At 41.7% G+C, this 15,570-nt stretch overlaps 1 long non-coding RNA gene across 1 annotated transcript in view; it reads left to right on the forward strand.

The window, feature by feature from the left end:
- LOC309857858 overlaps positions 1-15,570 on the forward strand; it is a 60,855-nt gene that overhangs the window by 12,608 nt on the left and 32,677 nt on the right. The gene's annotated exons all lie outside the window — the stretch shown is intronic.

The raw sequence follows: 15,570 nt of genomic DNA on the forward strand, positions 1-15,570 counted from the left end.
CTCACCTCTGTCTTCACCCCAAAATGTAAACTGGCAAGATCGAGGATCTTTGCTTTTAACTGTTTCCTGGCCTCTGAAATGATACATTGTGGTAGCCCATCACTACATATGGCTGCTTAACTTGAACTTACAAGGAAATAAAGTAAATTCATTGCTTCAGTTGCCCTCGACACATTTAGTACTTAATACCCACATATGGCTAGTGGCTCCCATATGGGGCAGGACAGATATGGAAGATTTCACTATCACTGAAAGTTTTTGTTTATTTGTTTGTTTGTTTTAAGTAGGCTCCATGGAGCCCAGGTCGGGCCTTGAATTCACAACCATGAGATCAAGACCTGAGCTGAGATCAGGATCCAATGGTTAACTGCCTGGGGCAGTTAACTACCCAGGCACCCCTCACTAAAAGTTTTATCGAACATTGCTGATCTTGAACAATAGCTGGTGTTCTGTGGTCCTCAGTAAATATTTGTAGAATGAGTAATTGAGAGACTGAGTTGTTCTGAAGACAAAATAGTCTATTGGTTAAGAGAACAGGGTCTAGAAGCAAATTGCTCTATTAGTAGTAGTGCGAGAACTTGGGTAAATGACTTGATCTTTCTGTGCACCCATCACAAGACACTTAGCTATTTCTTAACATTTAAAAAGTGCTTTTAGAAAATTGAGTATTTTGGAGAAACACAGATACAATCACTTGAAAGGGTCTATGAATAAAGGGATATATCCATGCTTTGGAAGGTCCAGTATATTTGAGGCAATACAGCCTAGAGAGGATTGCAGGTCTGGAGTCAGATGGCTTGAGGGGTAAAGCCCAGCACCTATTTTTCCAGCTGGGTGGTTAGAATAAGTCTTCTGGGGATGAGAATGAGGGAAAGATATGGTTCTACCAACAGATGCCCTGTGTACTATCCCCATCCCCACTATCCCCAATGCCTCGGTGATCTCTCCAATGAGGAATTCCGTGTGCCACATTCTAACCTTCTCTTTATAATAGGATTCTTCACCTCCTCTGTGTGCAAAATACTAGAACATGGCATTCAACCAATCCCCAAATGAATATCCATCATTCAAACAGTAGTCAACATCTCCTTCCCAAGCTTTGTGCTAAACACTGGAAATTTGGAGATGAAATGCAAAGCCTTGTTTCCCAAATCTCAGGGAATGCACCAAGGAAAGGAGTTCACTGAGTATTGCAGAGGCATGTCTGGGATGCTGGGGAGCAACAGGGAAAGGGCACAGGACCAAGCCCAAGGAGCCAGGAAGCACACATGGAGGAGGTAATGGCTGAGTCTTGAAGTATGAGAAGCAATTGTGAGTAGGAGTTTGGAAGGAGGAAACAAACTGTGCAACTGCGTGAGAAGAAAGGAGAAAGAAGCTTGATGCTCTAGAAGCCCCAGTGGTTCAGTGCGGGATCAAAGGTGAGGATAATAGGAGAAGAAGTTAGCAAGGAACAGGGCTGGCCTCCACGGGTCCTGCAGACTCTGCTAAGAGTGTTGAGTTTGTTCAGAAAGTGGTAGGGATTGACAAGTAGACTTACTTTCTGATATGAATGTGGACAGGCGGATAGGTATCATGGAGGGGAGGTTGAAAGCACGAACTCTGGACCTCGACTTCCTGTCCTTGAAGACCAGCTTTCCCTTTTGATGGCTTTATGATGGTGGATAACTTCTTTAAGCCCCAAATTCCTCATCTTAGAAAGGGAAGAATAATTCTACCTGTGCCATGGAATTTGGTGAAGGTAAGATGAGGTAACATATATAAATAACTTATTATAGTCACTGACTCATGATAAGTGATCAATCAGTGCTAACTATTGTTATTATAGATCATTGGAATAATTAGCAATTCGGGTTTTTTTTGTTTGCCTTATTTTTATAGTAAATACTAATTGAATAAATTGACTTTATCACAGTTGAAAGGAATTTAAAATGTTATCTATGTACCCTAGTAAAAATATAAACATTTTATTCTTTAATGAAAATTGACCATGAATGATGTTCAGTGCTAGGCAGTCTTAGACACTGAGAATAAAGAAGGGAACAAGGATGACCAAGGTCCCTGCTCTCAGACAGTTTATATTCTAGTGAGGGAGGCTGACACTAAATAAGTAAACAAAGGGTTGACAAGATCTGTAAGCTCCAAGAGGCAGGGAGCTTAACTGTACCTTGTTATAGCCCAAGGGCATGCGATTTAGCCCCTACTGGAGGTGCTCATTGAGTGTATTGAAGGGATGAAAGGACCTTGCTTCAGAGGGTGTTGAGTGCGAGCAAGGGCAACGCAACTGGGCTACATGATGGAGTGGGAAGGTTGGCTTCACCAGTTGTGGTGCAGCTGAGAAGATGGCTGATGAGCTAAGTTAGAAAGAGGTGAGGGAGGCAACCATGGGACAGTCTTTGAGAATAGTCCGGGAAAGAGGAGATGCCATGCCAAAGCTAAAAGTCCTAGAGCAAAGCTGTGTTGTGTTTGTGAAGATCAAAGAGCAGACCCAAGTGACTGGACCTGCAGTGAGGGGAACAGAGGTGGGAGCCACAGTCAAGCACCAGGCATGGAGGGCATTTAGGTCCATTTCCTCCCCTTGCACAGAACCCACCTGGGAAGTTTTTCCTACTCCTCCCCTCAGAATGTCTACAGAGTGAATTGCTTTGTTTGTCAGCTACCCTTGGTCTTGTGTGATAGAATGGCCTTTCCAGGCTGGGGCCCGGGAGACAGACTGGATTCCTCTCTCCTGTTCCCAGGCCCCTGCCCTGCACTTTACCTGCTCAGAGTTTCTCACTGTGTTGGTTTATTTGTGAGACTGATGTAACAATAAAATGAAAGCTTACCCTCTGGGGGAAAATTTCTGAAGTAGAGTGGAGAGCCAGTTTAGGATTTCAAGCAGGTGAAAAAGCTGGTCTGAATTGCGCTATTAATGAGAGCTTTGGTGGCTGAGTAGGGAAGAAATTGCAGGAGAGTGGGAATGACAGGAAGGGGCCACTTAGCTGACCATTGAAATAGTCAAAGCCCAGGACAATGGTGGCTTGGACTAGGGGTCTAGAATGAGGGGCAGAGGAATGAGGGAACCCCCAGCTCAGGTTCCAATCATCTGTAGTCTTTTTAGCAGGGATGCACATGCATACACACACATATCACACACGCCATCACACATACCCCCCATACCGCATACATACACACACACAACACACACAGACCACACACACACTATACCACACATAACACTTCATACCACATACACACACCATCACAGCATATACACACACCACCACACATACCCTACATACCATATACATACACATACAGCCCACACACCACACACACACTATACCACACATACTCTATATACCACATACACACATCACACCACACATAAACTGCATACCACATTCACACACCACACACAGATCACACACACCCCACACAGACCACAAACTATACCACACATACCCTATATACCACACACACACCACACACACTATACCACACATATACTACACACCACACACAGACCACACACACGCAGACTACACAGCACACACACTATACCACAATACACTGCATACCTATACATACACACACCACACACAGATCACCTACGCCCTGCAGAGACCACACACTATACCACGCATATCCTACATACCACACACACATACCACACACATACTACATATCACATACACACACACACACAGATCACACACACACACAGACCACACAGCACACACACACTATACCACAATACACTGCATAACACACACACACACACAGCATACATATATCCACCAACCCCCTCACTCTCACACACGTACTACATACCACACATACACACACACACACTACCAGAGCACCGCATGCCGCCCCCCTCCCCACACCGTGGTATAAATGTTTTATGTACCATGAGATTATCTCTGCCTGCAGAGGGCACCTGAGCCCTACAAATACATGCCAGGGGCAAAGGGGTGTTAACTCTCACAGAGAAGCGGTTTCTTGGGGACCTAACTTGAAAGGGCCAGGAAAGGGAAAACAAAACAATTCCAAGTGGAGCTGCAGTCTTGCTTACTGGAATTTAAAAGCTCTTCTTCTAAAAATCAGATTTTCTTGCCATGGCTTGTTAAATAAGTGTTAAATAAGCCAGCAGTTTGAGCCTTCGCACACTAGTGTAAGTCAGTCCTTCCTCCTCTCTGCGCCTTCAGCCAGTACTTTACCTGGAGAAGAACTTTCATAATAATTTGATACTTTTACTGATGAGGTCATGTGTAAATTGAAATGCCTAACTAAAAGTGCTGGAGAAGTGGGCTTATTCTGCAGGCCTATTTCACAAAGAACAGACCTCAGTGTACCAACGCCACTGGCAGCCTGACTGGTAGGATTTCCAAATATTGACTGTTTGTGGACTTCCTTCTTGCGTGGTGTCCTCTGTCTGCCCTGACACGCGATGACCTTGGATTGGATAATCCTGATGTCATGTGGAGAAGTAAGCGAGATAGCAGCTACAGATTGTTTAGTACTCCATAGTGGCCGTTGGTGTTGTGATGATCACTGTTTTCTTATTTGTTTATTTCAATTTTTTTTTTTTTTTGAGAGAGTAAGTGGGTGTACGTAGGGAGGGAGGGTCAGAGGGAGAGAGAGAATCTTAAGCAGGCTCCCTGCTCAGCATGCAGTCCAATGGAGGCTCACCACCCTGAGATCATGACCTGAGCTGAAATCAGGAGTCACTTAACCCACTGAGCCACACAGGTGCCCCATTATCACTAATTAACTGTCGTATGGCAGGTATACATGGTACTTCCCAGTTTTGTTGGAGGAAGTTCTATGCACTCTTTTACACAAAAGCATTGAAAGTTAATTTCGAGTTGATTTTAGGGAAGGAATTATTTTGCACATAAAATAGCTTCCTTTTATTTACACATGAAATCATAAAATCTGGATATTCAGTAATGTCTGCCAAACCTGAAGATAAAATATAAAATCTATGGGAGTGCCTGGGTGGTTCGGTTGGTTGAGCATCCAATCCTTGATTTCAGCTCAGGTCATGATATCAGGGTCCTGGGATCAAGCCCTGTGTCCCGCTCCCTGCTCGGGGCAGGGGGGTGGGGTCCACTCCCTCTCTCTGCCCCTCCCCCTGATCTCTCTCTCCCTCTCTCTCTCTCATAAGTAAATATGTGTGTATATATATACACATATATTTTATACACATATATATACACATATATTTTATATATATAAATATATATGTATATATGTGTGTGTATACACACACACACACACACACACACATATATATATATATATATAAAATATATATATATATATATATATATATATATATGAGTGCCTGGGTGGCTCACATGGTTAAGCATTTGCCTTTGGCTCAGATTATGATCCCACACAGAGTCCTAGGCTCGAGCCCCACATTGGGCTCCCTGCTTAGTGGAGAGTGTGCTTCTCCCTCTCCCACTGCTCCTCCCTTCCCAGCTCTTGCTCTCTCTCTCTCACTCACTCTCTCTCAAATAAATAAATAAAATCGTAAATATGTATGTGTGTATATATATGTGTGTGTGTATACACACACACACACATATATTTATATAAACTCTATAGCTAAAAGTAAATATATTGGTATCAGTGAATACTGGCATATAGTAAACAACAAAGCAACATATTTATTGGAAAATGAATCACATATACAGGTGATGCTAGTGACTGAAAAGTAATGCATAATATAAATTAAATGTGATTGCATATGAAGTATATATAGACAGAGCAAGTGTGATGGAAAATGAAATAAAACAAGCAGCAAAAACTTCAATGAATGCATAAGCAAGCAGCCCCAGAACCAGAAAAACTCACCTGGGCAGTGACATTTGTGTTCCACTGACCTGCCCTCACAGCAAAGGGGCTTCTCTATTTGTCTTGTTGTGGCCCTAGCATGAACAGATTGGCGGCAATGGCAGATCGGCAGAATATTTCTAACTTTTCCCAACATGTGTTATTTACTTAGCTAAGGTGTTTCTTAGAATTAGCATAGTAGCTAAATAATGTACGAAATGAATGTGGGTAGATTCAGTATTACGCAAGTACATTAAATGGAAGCGAATTCACTTTCACTATTAAGCTAAACTGCTATTTTATCATCTTTGCTGCCCTTCTGTAACTTTGTGTAATTTCACCCATTTTCAATATTTTTATATAATTATAATATACACCCAACATCATCTTTCAGCTCAGCAAGCCACTAGTTATAGAATCCCACTTCTAACTCACTAGCGAAAAAATTTCAAACGATCATTAATTCATAGAATGCTTTGGAATCAGAGCAGTTTATATATATATATGGTGTGTGCATGTGTGTAATGATAATAAACAAAATTATCATATTATCTTCTAGACAGCTGTCAGCAAAGTCTTCAAATCTTTCATTCTCGTAGCTGGGCCAATCCTTTCCTTACTGCACTGCTGTGACACCTGAGGAAGGTCTAATTCTCAACCCTGGTTCTTCCTGTCTGTCCATCTTATTGCACAGAACCAAGAATGCCTTTCTATAGTTCAGGATATGACCTTTCTTAAACTCTCAGACTGGCCTTGAACAAAGATGTGTTATAATTCAGAATATTTAAAAAACTCTTCCCAACATCCAAGACTAAATGTACATGCTGCTTTATAATACGACTGAATGTGACATCAATAACATTTTTACTTCTAGATTTCTGCCTTCAACTCACAGATTCCAGAGATCTGCAGCACCATGAGCTGGCTATAAACAATGTTCTCCTTAATTTTTAAAATTCTTTCATTTTCTTCAGCATCTGCATGTAGAACTATATTAAAATTCTTTTTTTTTTGTAAAGATTTTACTTATTTATTTGACACAGAGAAAGAGATCACAAGCAGGCAGAGAGGCAGGCAGAGAGAGAGTGGGAAGCAGGCTCAGGTTCTCTGCTGAGCAGAGAGACCTATGGGGGCTCCATCCCAGGACCCTGAGATCATGACCTGGGCCAAAGGCAGAGTCTTAACCCACTAAGCAACCCAGCCACCCCAGAACTATATTAAAATTCTTACAACAGGGGTGTCTGGGTGGCTCAGTGGGTTAGGCTCTGACTCATGATTTTGGCTCAGGTCATGATCTCAGGGTCCGGGGATTGAGTCCTGTGTTGGGCTCCACGCTCAATGGTGTGTCTGCCTCTCTCCCTCTCCCTCTGCTCCTCTATGTGTGCTCTCTCTCTCTCTCAAATAAATAAATAAATCCTTAAAAAAATTCTTAACAACAATAACAATACACTCTTCCTGGAATATCTAGTAAGAGTTGAATGATGAAGGTTTAGGTCCAGAAGTAGTAATTGCTGAAAAAATTGGCTTTGGTGTTCTCTAGGAGTGCTATGTTTGAAATCAGAAGACAGCCTTTAAAGGAGGGTGCTTCTTAGCCTTCTAGATAGTTTAACATCCTCAACCAAAATGCTTTTCTGCAGAAGCTTCAAGTTTGGCAAACACATCTCTGCGCCAGGAGGATAGGTCCACCCCAAGTCAAAGTGACAGAAGTTCTTGTGCCTAGGACCCTTCTAGACCTTGCCCTATGTATATCTTAACCTAGCTGTTCATATCTTTTTCTTTTTCAAATTTAAATTCAATTAATTAACATAATGTTTTATTTATTTCAGGGGTACAGGTCTGTGATTCATCAGTCTTATATAATACCTAGTATTCGTTACATCACATACCCTCTCCCAGTTACCCCATCCCTTCCCCCCACCCCCAGCAATCCTGTTTGTTTCCTATGATTAAGAGTCTCTTATGGTTTGTAAGAGTCTCTTATAGTTTGGGACTTATGGAGTCTCTCTGGTTTCATCTTGTTTCATTTTTTCTTCTCTTCCCCTATGATCCTCTGCCTTAGTTCTTAAATTCCACATATCAGTGAGATTATATAATAATTGCCTTTTTCTGATTGACCTATTTTGCTTATCTAGCTGTTTATTTTTAACACCACTAGTAATGGGGCTGACAAACACAAATACCTCTTGACATGGAACACAGTGAAAAATATAACTTCAGTTCTGTATTTGTCCTAATTTTAAAAAAACTAATCTAGGAAACAGGAAACAGGAAAAAATATAAGGATGTGCTACAAAATAACTCACCTGAACTCTTCAAAAACCTCAAGATCAAACACCTGAAACTAATGTAACATTGTGTGTCAACTATACTTTAATTAAAAAAGAAGTCAAGGTCATGAAGGACAATGATGCACTGAGGAACTCCACTCAAAGGAGATGAAGAGGCATGGAATTAAATGCAACCTGTGATCTCTGATCAGGTCGTGGATGAGGAAAAGAATTTATTTTGCTCTTGCTATAAAGGACATCATTGTGACAGTTGGTGGAATATGAATAAGGTCTGCAGATTGAATTATAGTATTGTATTGATGTTAATTTCCTAATTTTATAATTGCACTGTACTTATGTAAGATAATATCCCCCCCTTCTTTTTTAAAGATTCTATTTATTTATTTGAGTGACAGAGATCACAACTAGGCAGAGAGGCAGGCAGAGACAGAGAGGGCAGGAAGCAGGCTCCCCGATAAACAGAAAGCCCGATGCAGGGCTCCATCCCAGGACCCTGGGATCATGACCTGAGCCAAAGGTGGAGGCTTTAACCCACTGAGCCACCCAGGTGCCCTGATAATGTCCCTTTTTGAGGAAATAAACCTCACATGATTTAGAGGTAAAGTGAATTATCTCTGCGAACTTCTTTCTTTTTTACTTTTTTAAAGATTTTATTTTATTTTTATTTTTATTTATTGGCAGAGAGAGAGATACAGCAAGAGAGGGAACACGAGCAGGAGAGGGAGAATCAGACTTCTGCTGAGCAGGGAGCCCGAAGCTTGGCTTGAACCCAGGACCCTGGGATCCTGACCTGCACCCACAGCAGAGGCTTAACCATTGAGCCACCCAGGCGCCCCTCTGCAACTTATTTTCAAGTGTTCTGGGAAAAATAACAGGCAAGAAAATGAAAGTTATAAAAACAAATGTGATAAAATGATAACATTTGGGTAGTCCGGGAAATATTTGTACAACTTTTGCAACTTTTCTGTATGTCTACGATTACTTAAACATACAAGTTTCATTACAAAACAAAGTTGTCTTCCTTACAACTTCTGTAATTTTTAAACTTTCAAAGGATATTACCATTCGTCTTTCAATGTTAAAGTAGCAAACACTTCTATAGTGCTTATTGTGTGCTAGGCACTGTTCTAAGCAGTTGAACACATCTTAACCCACTTAATCCTCATAGCCACCTTGAAGGTAGGTACCATTACTATTCCCTTTCCACAGATAAGGCATCTGAGACCCAAAGAGGGTAAGAAAACTTGACCAAAGTTTCTTGGGCAGAGCCTGGTCCTTCACTATATACATCCCAGAACAACCACATTCTACTGTGTCTATTGCACCTTCTGTAGAGGTGTTGTTATTTTGTTTTTAAAGATTTTACTTATTTATTAGACAGAGAAACACACACCAAGAGAGGGAATACAAGCAGGGAGAGTGGGAGAGGGAGATGCAGGCTTCCTGCTGAGCAGGGAGCCTGAAGCGGGGCTCGTTACCAGGACCCTGGGATCACAACCTGAGCTGAAGGCAGACACCTAATGACTGAGCCACCCAGGTGCCCCCATGTTGTTGCTATTGTTTAAGATTTTATTTTTAAGTAATCTCAACACCTAACATGGGCTTGAACTTGCAACCCTGAGATCAGGAGTTGTGTGCTCTACCAACTGAGCCAGCCAGGTGCCCCCTGAGCTATGAAGTTTTAGTGTGATTGTTTAATTTTTCATTTCTTGTTTTCGATTTCTTTTTCGATTTCGATTTCATTTCTTTGCTTTTGATTAAAATATAAATAGTATAAAAACACATGTTAGAGTTTATTTTTCTTTAATTATGTGAACTTTGTGGGTGGTCTATATCACATGGCAAACTTCAAAGAGTTTTGTCTGCTTATAGTATTGGACCCAATGTCAGTTTGTCTCCAGGTGTTAAGGATGTAAGGAGCTCCATGAAGTTAACTCTCTAACATACATCAGCAAATCCTCCCTTTTTTATTGACTTCGACATCTGCTTGTCATTGTGAAGTAATGCTAAACAATTAGTATAAATATTTGAAACATATTTGAACCATCAGTATAAATATTTGAAACCTGGGGCACCTGGGTGATTCAGTCCATTAAGTGTCTGACTGTTGATTTTGGCTCAGATCATGATCTCAGGGTCCTGGGTTCAAGCCCCGTGTCTGGCTTCCGGTTCAGTGGGGATTCTTCTCCTTCTCCTTCTGCCCCTCCTGCTGCTCTCTAAATAAATAATAAATAAATAAAAATATTTGAGACCTTAATATTTTCTTCAGTGATCCTTTGAACATTCATGACTTGTCTATGTATAATTTTAGGACACCTTGGCATCAGGGGCACCTGGGTGGCTCAGTCATTAAGCGTCTGCCTTCAGCTCAGGTCTTGACCCCAGGATCCTGGAATCGAGCCCTGCATCGGGCTCCCTGTTCTGTGGGAGACCTGCTTCTCCCTCTCCCACTCCCCCTGCTGTGTTCCCTCTCTTGCTGTCTTTCTCTCTGTCAAAAAAAAAAAAAAAAAAAGTTACCTTGGCATCATCTCTAACGTTATTGCATGATGGCAAATTTATTGCTACTTTTCTTTTTAAAGATTTTATTTATTTATTTGAGAGACTGAGGAAAAAAAGAGAGAGAGAGAGGGAGAGACAGCACAAATGGGAGGGGAGGGGCAAAGGGAGATGCAGGTTGGTGTGGAGTGGTGATCGCAGGATGTTGAGATCATGACCTGAGCTGAAGGCAGACACTTACCTAACAGAACCACCCAGGGACCCCCCAATTTATTGCTACTTTATTCAAAAGGGTTATCTCATATTTTATAAACAAAATCAAATCAGTTTGAAGAAGCCCTTTTTTTAAAAAAATAGTACAATCAATATCTATAATCTTCATCTGAAACACAGGCTCACTAAAATCTCTCCAGTGGGCAGTTCCCTAAAGCTTTGTTTGCTTTTTCTTAATTTGTCTTACCACACTAACCTCAGAGGCATGGTTTTGCCGACACCAGCACTTGGACGCTGTCAAGTGAACTTTGACATTCAGGCTGGAATGATGCCAGTGAAACACAAACATGCCATTGAGCCAGCATGAGAGCCAGTGAAAAGCCCTGGTTGGGAATCAGCAGGCTGTGGGTTGGCACTTACTAGTCACGTGACTTTGGGTGACTCTGTGAACTTCTCTGAGGCTCATTTTCTTGTTGGTACAACGAGGATAAAAATCCTTGCTCTGGGTCACCTGGGTGGCTCAGCTAGTGGGGCGTCTACCCTGGGCTCAGGTCCTGATCCTGGGATGGAGCCCTGCACTGGGCTCCCCACTCAGCAGAGAGTTTGCTTCTCCCTCTCCCTCTGCATGCTCTCTCTCTCAAATAAATAAATAAAATCTTTAAAAAATGATAAAAATCCTTGTCCTGGCTTCCTCTATTAGTATCACAATGACCAAATTAAATAATGTATGTGATACTTCTTTGTAATATTTTATATAAACTGAAATGAGTTCTTAAACAATTATCAAAATAGTTGGATATTTAAAAAAGAAAAAAAGACAAAACAAGACAGCAGAGTGGCTGGTACAGTGAATGGACGTAGTTAAAAGTTTGCTGAGAGATGGGAGCAAGTCTCCAAAGGTGGGCCCTACGAACCACTCCTCCTAGGGTCCTGAGGAGGTACAGTTCCTTTCCTTAGAATCTGGGCTGGCCTCATGGCTTATTTTTACCAGTGGAATACCACGGCAGTGATACTATGTGATTTCCAGTGCTGGTTCTAAAAAGCTGTGCAGTGTTACTCTGGGCCTCATGGAATGCTCACTGTAGGTAAGGCTATATGGTAAGTTGGTCTCTATGTAAAAAACTCAAATGCTCTAAGATGTTACGTTGTAAGGAAGCCCAAGCTCGCCAGGTAGGGAGGTTCAGGGGAGGAGAAAGATCTCTTTTCCTTCTACCCATCTTAGGTTCAAATTAGAGTAACAGAAGACAGTTTAACAAGAGAAAAACAAATAGAAGTTCATTAATGCATATGCCGCACACACATATCTCTGTGTCTGAGAGCACTCAGAGATGAGTGATTCAAAGAGGTGGTTAGAATTGGGGCTTTTATAGCATCTTAAGAAAACAGTGGTGAATTTTCAGGGAAGTGACAAGAGCAGGGCAAAGGTTTTTCAGTTTCTAGGGCAGCAAATCATAAAAAGGCAAATATATGGTGGGGGGTCTAATGTAAACTAAGGGATAGTTAGTAAAGTTATTTATGTGGATTCCTTTAGTGCCATTTCTGGGCTGACATTTCTAGAGCGGTATCCAGTGCTTAACTTGTCTTTCCTGGTAGAGAAGGGAGGGGGAACACCTTCAAAAGTTTATGTCCTGCGTTTAGGCAAATAGGGGGAGGGCGGAGAGCTCCACTTGTATTTGCATCTTAAATGTCCACAGGTCAAAATGATCTTTATGACCCAAGTGATATATTTTAAGGTGGCATATTTTGCTACCCTTCAGAGGCCACGTGGAGAGAGAGGAAGCAAGAGAGAGAGAGAATATTACTCCGCCAGGCCCCGTGTCTTCCAGCCATCCGAGCTGTGCCATTAAATATGTGAATGAGATTAACATCCGAGACATCCAATCCAGACTAGCTGCAAACTGACTGTAGCCACATGACTAACCCCAAGGGGGAACTGCCCAACCCGACCCAGTGAACCACAGAACTGTGAGAGAGAATAAATTGTTGTTTTAAGCCATTAAGTATTGGGGTGGTGTGTTACAAAGCAATCGATAACTGGAATATAGAATAATTTTTGCCTTTTCCACACATGGAAAGCTTGTCGAGTTAATTAGTGTAGAATTTCATGAGACATTTAGGACAAAGTCCCTGATGGATATCCGGACCTATTTCAGTTGATTGGCTGCCTCTTGCCAAAGGTACATTGTTCTAGAAAGTGCATTTCAGGGGGCACTGAGAAGAAAATGATTAGTGAGTCCATGGCAGAATACAAGAAGGAGGAAAAACATTTTCTACTTTTAGGCTACATTTTTATTGCTTTTATAAATGATTGCTTTCAACCATTGCACAAATTGTATTTTTTCAAAGGACAGGTTTTTTCTTTTCTTTTTCTTAGGATATATTAAATTTCTCCTGTGGTTTAATTTGTGACCAATTTTATAATTGCAGATTTCTAACTATTTTAATTAACTTTTCTGTTCAAATCAGTTTTGCTGAGATATATCATTTACATACAGTAAAAATCACACATTTTAGGTGTACAAGTCTTGAGTTTTGGTAAGTGTGAAAGGCCATGACCCCCACCAGAATCAAGATATAGTTGTTTTTTTTTTCAGTAAGTTTTTTTTTTTAAGATTTTATTTATTTATTTGACAGACAGAAATCACAAGCAGGCAGAGAGGCAGGCAGAGAGAGAGGGGGAAGCAGGCTCCCCACTAAGCAAAGAGCCCGATGTGGGGCATAATCCCAGGACCTTGAGACCATGACCTGAGTCGAAGGCAGAGGCTTAGCCCACTGAGCCACCCAGATGCCCTGAGTATTTCAATAAGTATAAAAAGTTCCCTCATGTTCTGCTGTACCCAATCCCCTCCTTCCATCCCCACTTCCTGGTAACTTTTGATCTGATTTCTTCCCTTTAGCTGTGTCTTCTTCACACTGTTATGGAAGCAGAATCATACAGTGTATGGTCTCTTATGTCTGGCTCTGTTTGCTGAGCATTAGGACTTTGACGTTCATCAGAAGTAATAGTCTGATCATCACTTTTAATAGTACACCAATTATACCACTTTGTATTTATGTGTATCCTAAGTGAATGGAGAGTTATAAATAGCTAAGTAAGCCACACTGTGATTGTAGTTTATCTCAAAATTCTGTCTGAAGACCACCTGAACCAAAATCTCCTAGGTTCTTGCTAGAATCTCGGTATTCCAAGATGAACAAGAATATCAGAGTTAAGTGGTTTTGAGTTTGAATCTAGCTCTGCCATTGATTAGCGGCAAGAAGTTGGGCAAATTTCCTAAACTCTCTGCACCTATTTTGTACTTGGAAATAATTAATGTATTCCCCCAAATACTTTTGAGCATCTATCATATGACAGGCACGGTTCTAGGAACTAGAACTGCAGCAGTGAATAGGACAAAGTCCATTCCCTCATGTAACACACATTCTGTCAGAGTGAGATAACAAAAGCACATAAATTTGAGATAAATTTCCATTGGTGGTACTCTGTAGAAGATGAAACAAGGTTTTGGCATAGAGGGTACCTTAGTTAAGATACAATCTAGACTACCTGTCACAGAGAAACTAAGAAATATATTTAAACAAGAAGGAAGGGTTCCCCTCCCCCCTTCCTCTGTGAGAGTCTGGAGGAGGCAGCAAGGGACAGAGGTAGGGTGGCTCTCACCTTTATCTCTGAAAGCCTTCATCTCTCCATCTCCTAGCTGCTTCAGCTCCTATAATCTTGTCTGTATTCCAACTAGGAGGAAAGTGGAAAAGTTTTAGCGGAATTTGTGCCCATTTTTTTATGGGTACATCACTTCTATTCACATTCTGTTGATAAAATGTAGAGGTACCTGTCTGCAAGGAAGACTGGGAAATGTTTCTTCTGTAGCCACAAAGAGGGAAAACTCCAGAGGAAGAGGCATATGGGGATTGGTAGACAACAGGGATCCCTGCCAGAGACTGGGACTGGGTGGTACAGGAGGCTATTTTAACTAGGGTAATCATTAAAGACCTCTTTCGGAAAGCAGTAGTTGAGAGTCTGCGCCGCCTGAGTGGCTCAGTCTTTTGAGCGTTGGACTTTTGGTTTCGATGCAGGTCCCGATCTCAAAGGTCCTGGGATGGAGGCCCACCTCTGGCTGTGCACTCAGCAGGAATCAGCTTAGACATCATCTCCTTCTGCCCCTTTCCCTGCTCCGTACTCTCTTGCAGTCTTTCTAAAATCAATCGATCAATCTTACAAAAATTTATTTAAGAATTTAAAAAAGAAGAAGAAAGGAAGAAAGTTGAGCTAGGGTAAATTTCAGTCCTTACTAATTCATGAGGCACATTTTCCCAACGTGTTTATGACTCCTACGCTTTTCTGTATTTCCGTTTACAGAACCCTCGCCACCAATCTTGAGTCCCTCTTGAAACGGTAGGGAAAATTGACGTCAGCCTTGGGCGGCCACCATGCAAGTGCAGTCCAGAGGTTCGCGCGTGACCTACCAGCCGGCCTTCTGCCGGGGATTCTGCTCATGCACGCCGAGGTCTGACCCCCCTCGTTCAGCCTTCGTGGCCTTCCTCAAGGGCAGGACGAAGCCAGGCCTTTCTCTTGCTCATTTTTCTCTCTGAAACAATTTTGGGGTGGAGGGCGGGCGAAGAAACATACCCGTCTCATGTTTTGACGCTACATCAAGAACAGAGCCTGAAAAGAAATACTAATTTCTATGTTCCAGGGGAATTTTTCTTTTTTAACCTTGTGGCCAGGGGCCATTCTGAGAATGTGATGAAC

Source organism: Mustela nivalis, assembly GCF_964662115.1.
Source record: "Mustela nivalis genome assembly, contig: HAP1_SCAFFOLD_1459, whole genome shotgun sequence".
NCBI lineage: Eukaryota > Metazoa > Chordata > Mammalia > Carnivora > Mustelidae > Mustela > Mustela nivalis.